This window comes from Crocodylus porosus, unplaced genomic scaffold (genome assembly GCF_001723895.1).
Source record: "Crocodylus porosus isolate Cpor-Errol unplaced genomic scaffold, CroPor_comp1, whole genome shotgun sequence".
Lineage (NCBI taxonomy): Eukaryota > Metazoa > Chordata > Crocodylia > Crocodylidae > Crocodylus > Crocodylus porosus.
In genome coordinates, this window is record NW_017728912.1 from 12,946,058 (window position 1) to 12,952,417 (window position 6,360).

Consider the following 6,360-nt stretch of genomic DNA (forward strand, 5'->3'; position numbering starts at 1 on the left):
CATAAACTCCTGCAAGACCGTTTCAGGCTGGACATAAGGAAGAATTTCTTTACTGTCCGAGCCCCCAAGGTCTGGAACAGTCTGCCAGCAGAGGTGGTTCAAGCACCTACATAAACTGGATGCTTATCTTGCTGGGATCCTGTGACCCCAGCTGACTTCCTGCCCTTTGGGCAGGGGGCTGGACTCGATGATCTCCCAACGTCCCTTCCAGCCTTGATGTCTATGAAATTTATGAAATCATCTGGTTCCGATCCACCTAACTTGCTAGACTGTCTATGTCTACCTGTATCTCCAACCTACCTTCCAGTGTGACCACGCTCCCCACATAACTTGGTGTCACCTGCAAACTTGGCCACTGAGTTCTTTACCTCCACATGCAAATCATTGATAAAGATGTTGAAAAGCACCCCTAAGGGACACCACTGGCCACTTCTCACTAGAATGACACAGATCCATTCATTAGAACGCTCTGGTTCCTACCCTGCAGCCAGCTTCCTACCCACCTGACTGTCGAGCAGTAAGCCCGCAATCCTCCAGTTTTCCTGTGAGAACATCATGGGATACCAGATCAAAGGCCTTTTGGAAGTCTAGGTACACAATGTCAATCTCCTCTCTCTTATCCAGGTGGCAGGTTACCTGGTTGTAGAAGGAGATGAGATTGGTAAAACAAGACCTACCCACAATGAAGCCATGCTGGCTGTCATTCAGAATCCAACCTTCTGCAAGTGTATCGTACTTTAGACTCTTTGATGAATTTTTCCAGGATTTTCCCTGGGATAGAAGTTAGGCTAATTGGCCTATAGTTGCCCAGGTTCTCTCTCACCCCCTTGAAGATGGGCACAATGCAGCTAAATGGAGTATAATTATATTTCAATGGAGTGAGGAGGGTCAAAATATACTGTGGACTTAAACATATTATTCACTTAACACATACATAGCTAGTATTTCTTATACTGTAGGGAACCGGCAAAAAAACGAGACTAGTAACACATTATTTATACTATAGGAAAATATAGGCAAAGATATGGAAGCAAACAGAAAATGGGATTTAAACATGTCATACTGATTTAATTATCATTCTATGACAAGATAACAGACTTCTTGGATAAGACTAATGTGGTAAACTTAATTTATCTAGATTTTTTAGCAAAGCTTTTAATAACATGCCTCATATGAAATTCTGGCCACCCTGGAGAGGATGGGAACAAGCACTGCAACTGTGAAGTGGTTAAGGAGTTTGCTTAAAGTGCTATTAGCATGGGTTATGCTGAAAAGCAAGATATTTCACTGGAATATGGTTACCACCAATGTTCCTCAGGGATCAACCTTAGGACGAATCCCCATTACAAATGTTTATGTTCCTGGAACTAGGTTTGTCCTAGTAAAATTAGCAGCTGACACTAACTGAGAGTTATTGCTTTATATGAAAGAAAATGGGAGTCTTAATGCAAGAAGATTTAGAAAATCTTGTGGAACGGAACATCAGAAATGGAAAGAAGTTTAACAGTGTAAAGTGAAGTGTATTTACAGACCGATAAGAACTTCAACTATAAGATAAGGGTACAGAGACTGGAGAAACCTGAGGGCAAGAGGGACAAACATAAACGTATTGGTTGACCTTATGGTCCTATGAAACACGAACGCGACAGCTGAAGCAGGGCAATGCAATCCTAATGTATATTAGGGAAGATGTACTTAGTAAAGACCAGGTGGTACTACTACCACTGTGTGTGCCTTTCAGAGTTGCAGTTACCAATGTTCAGAAAAAGATTACCTTATAATGGAGAAAATTCAAAGATGGGCCATTAAAACAGTTAATGGAACTGACAACTCTTCTTTTGAAAGCATATTAAAGGATCTTAGTTCGTTAGCTTAACAAAACAGAGATGAAGAGGTTTTTTTTGCCTGGGTGAATTGATGCTCCTACCAGTACTTAGAGAAGCCAGATAGGTTTGTGATTCTCTCTTCTGCGTAGGACCAGTTCAACAACCAAATTCAGTCAGGAAGCAATTTCTGGATGAGATCAAATGTGTACAGACTCTGGGAGACTTCTGCTTTCCTCAGAGACATGGGCCATGGTGCTTTCTTGAGATTATCTGAGCATATATTAACCGCCTACATCCTTGTCATCACAGTGGCAAGGCACTGGCCATGCCTTCATCCGCTTTACCTATGGCACAAGTGTCAGCCATAGTTTGTGGGCTAGACCCAGCCCATGGAAATAGGTCATCAGCCTGCAGCACAGATTGTTGTGGTTCCCAGAACTGTCATGCCAGGATAGCCAGTATCGAGGGAATTAGTGCTGGCCTGCCCCTCACCTTCTGTCAAATTTCTAGTTTTCAATTGCTGTTCAGCAAGTAGCATGGTCTGGAACTGGCCCACCAGAAGCCTTTCTGTCTGGAGCCAGCTCACCAAGTCATTTAAGTTTGACGCAGCTCAACTATGACATATTATCATGTGCTCTTGGTGTTTCATATACTGTGTCTTGCACTCGTGAGAGGTTTTGAAGTGGGAATTATACGGAGTCCTTGTGTAAATGGCTGCTTGCAAACGCAGGGGACTAGACTCAGTAGACCAGGTTCCTTCCAGTTCTAGGTTAGGCACTGAGCTAACATACACATGATGATAGAATACTATGTTTATATTCTTAATAGCAAGAATGCTTGTTATTATAAATGAGATGTGATTTTGCATTTCATTTTTAAGCAAAGATTCTAAAAATAAAAATGACTCCTTGGATAAATGCATACTTGGAAGAAAAGTTGGAAAACATATAGCTTTAGTATTTAATAGTTCAGATCCAGTTATCTTAGGTACAGCAAAAGGTATTCATCTTCAGAGAGAAAGGTGATTTTAAACTAAAGTGTTACTCAAACCTGTTTGATTTTAAAATAATATAAAAATAATTCATCTTGTGTTAATGTAGCTATCAATATAGTATGTATAATATACTTAAACGTGTAATCTATTTTACAATACAGGCAGTCCTCGACTTACAACGTTTCAAGTTACAACATTTATAAATTGACACCCTGTTTCAACTTTCTGATGTCAGTTTCAACTTTACAACACTTGATTCAATGTGACGCCACGCCACGCCACGCCACGCCAGCAAACAAGTTTTCTGTGTCACCCATCTCCCTGGAGAACATCTGTCCAAACTTCCTTGGACATTTTCTTTAAGAAAGCAGACAAGACTCCAGAAAAACCTGCAGCCAAAACTCCTGACAAGATCCCAGCCCTTCAAAAAATCCAGCAAAGCCACATCAAAGAAGTCCTTCCAAATCAATATGATTGCTGTTTACAATATGAACACATTTATGTAGCTATATTACTTATCTATAATTGATCGAGTACAAAATTTTGGGGTATTTTTGGTGAAAATAGGGTATCGGGCCTTGGTTCAGGAACCAGTCTCCCATTTATAATACTGTTTCTTATGAGAAAATTGGTTCCGAGTTACAACGCTTTGACTTAAGACACAGTTTTCAGGAACCAATTGTGCCATAAGTCCGAGGACTGCCTGTACTGCATTTCCTTTAATGTATCATTTGTTAACACATGATAAAGTTCATGTCACCAGCAATAAATATATAAACCAAATAAAAATTCAATGGAAAAATAAAAAATAATGGAAAAAAAATAGATGGCAGTTAAATCAATATTAGTTTATCTTATAACATATAAATATATTTAAGACATACAATACAAAAAAGAGTTTATATTTCAGGGAAGGCAAAGGACCATCATAATAACAGTTAATCATGGTTAAATATTTGATCCTGAATATTTTTTCTCCTTCAAAAAGTTCTTCCTCCTCTTCTCATCTGTGGCGTCCAATAGATAGGCTCCAAGTCACTAGTTGATTGCCCCATATATATCTAGTCATGCAGTCCAGACCTTAGACTGCAAGCACCTCTCTAAGCAAGGGCCATTTTTTTTCAACTTACAATTTACTGAAGAAAATGAAGGTGCACCCATTATCAGGTTCCACTATAATAGACATAATAGTGGGCTACAGGGACTCAGATTATGGAAGAGGCAGTTTTATTTTGGTTCCAATTTCATCACCAATCTTTAATATGTTTACACTTATTAGAATTAATCTAGGTATTAAAATATTATTTATTCTATGGCTCCAGTCTTTGAAGATACCATAGGGGAAGAAACTTAAGTCTTCTGCTTGAAACAAAAGACTGGTATTCATGAGCACAAAGTTCTCTTTCATGTTTTATCACAGGATTTTCTATGGATCTTAAGCAGCAGTCTCCCATGCTTCGTTTTCCTTATTTTTCAATGAAGATTATATCTATTTCTCCATCAGAAAGTGAGTTATCTGTAAAGTGCACTACAATATTTAGATGGAGAGGAGTACAACAGTGTTATAAAACAGGTAATACCCAGTGATTTCATTAAGAAAGGACCATCTCACCTCCACTGCACAATTTTTTAACACTGTGAAGAAAAAATACAATTATTGTATCTCATGGTGTACAAGTTGAGTTTTGAAGCCCATTTCCTCTGTAGGAGTAGCACTATCACCTCCAACTATACCGGGAGCCTTTGCTGTCAATTTAAATTTTGACTAAAGGCATACGCCTCACTTCTTTCTTTAAAAATATGTCCTCCAGTTTCGCCACTGTTACACATGCAAATATCCTCCTGATCATAAAATCTAGGGTTCACCTTCAATTCCTTTACCTTCTCCCTTAACCTGCCACTTTTCAAATCAAACTTTAAAATAAAAAAAATAAATATAATTTATTTTTAAAAAATCAGCACTGCAAATTCTTGGCCAGGGACTGATTTCTCATATTCAGGAAATCCAGTGTTGGTCCTGAGGCTGATTTTGTTCAATATCTTCATCAATGACTTGGATGATAGCATAGAATGCACCCTCAGCAAGTTTGCAAATGACACCAAAATGGGGAGAGTAGTAGATATGCTGAAGGATACGGTTAGGATCAGAGACCTCCACATATTGGAGGACTAGACCAAAAGAAATCTCTTGCAGTTCAGCAAGGACAAGTACAAAGTCCTGCGCTTGTGGCAGAACAGTCCCATGCACCAGTACAGGCTGGGGACCAAAAGGCTAAGCAGCAGCTCTGCAGAAAAGGGGAGTTACAGTGGACAATAAGCCAAATACGAGTCAACAGTGTTGCCAAAAAGAGTCCTTGCTGTCAAGAAGGCTAAAGACACACTGAGCTACTTTGGTAGGAGGCTAAAGACACACTGAGCTACTTTGGTAGGAGTGTTGCCAGCAGATCAAACGAAGTGATTATTTCCTCTATTCAGCACTGGTGAGGAGTACTGCATCCAGTTTCAGCCCCCCTCCGCACTACAGAAAGGATGTGAACAAATTGGAGAGAGTCCAGCAGAAGGCAAAAGAAATAGTGAGGGGACTCAGGCACATTATTTCTGAGGGGAGCTGAGGGAACTGGGCTTATTTAGTCTGGAAAAGAGAAGACTGGGGGGTGATTTAATTGCAGCCTTCAACTACCTGAAGGGAGTTCCAGAGAGGATGGAGCTAGACTGTTCTCAGTGGCAGCAAACAAGAACAAGGAGCAATGGTTTCAGTTTGCAGCAAAGGAAGTTTAAGTTAGATATTAGGAAAAACTCTTACTAGAGCATAGTAAAACACTGAAATAGGTTACACAGACAGGTTGTGGACTCTCCATCCTTGGAGGTTTTTAAGACCTGGCTACACAAAGCCTTGGTTGGGGAAGAACTATTTGGGGACGCCCTCTTAAGGTCCTTTCCAACCCTAATTTTCTGTGATTCTATGATTACTGAAAACTCATGCATTGGAAGGGTCAGGCAGCAAATGTAATAATTTCATACAAAACAAATGCCAGGAATAGCTTCCTGAATAATTTATCTGACCAAAGGCCCCTCCTACCCACACCCTGAATCTTCTTTTGCTTGCCCTCCAACCCATGAAGTTCATCTTAACTCTACCCTTACAAAACACATGCAAACTAGTCTGTTTTATCTCTGTCCTTTCCCTCTTCCTTCTCCTAACTGCTTTTATCATGCCCTGCTCTCTGGAATACATGAACCTTTCCCACTGCTATATACTGTACATTTTCCAAAACAAAGTGCTCTAGCTGTAACCAAAGAAGTTCCATCATTGCCTAAAGTCTTCTCTTCCGTTTGTGTGAAAGTTGTAAAGAAGAGCCAAGGAAAATACTTAATGCAGAACAACATTTTTAAACAGCCACAACATGAGACCTCACAAAAGCATGAAATATAATCCTAAAGTTTTTAGGAAGTAGGACTTCCCACTGAGTGATCCTTTGCCATATTAACATGAAAGTTCAGCACTTTAAGGCTAAGTGCAGATGTTTTGGGATGGAGGTT

General features: G+C 39.8%; 1 protein-coding gene across 1 annotated transcript in view; it reads right to left on the minus strand.

Moving 5' to 3' along the window:
- METTL14 (methyltransferase like 14) overlaps window positions 1-6,360 on the minus strand; it is a 39,288-nt gene that overhangs the window by 29,158 nt on the left and 3,770 nt on the right. The gene's annotated exons all lie outside the window — the stretch shown is intronic.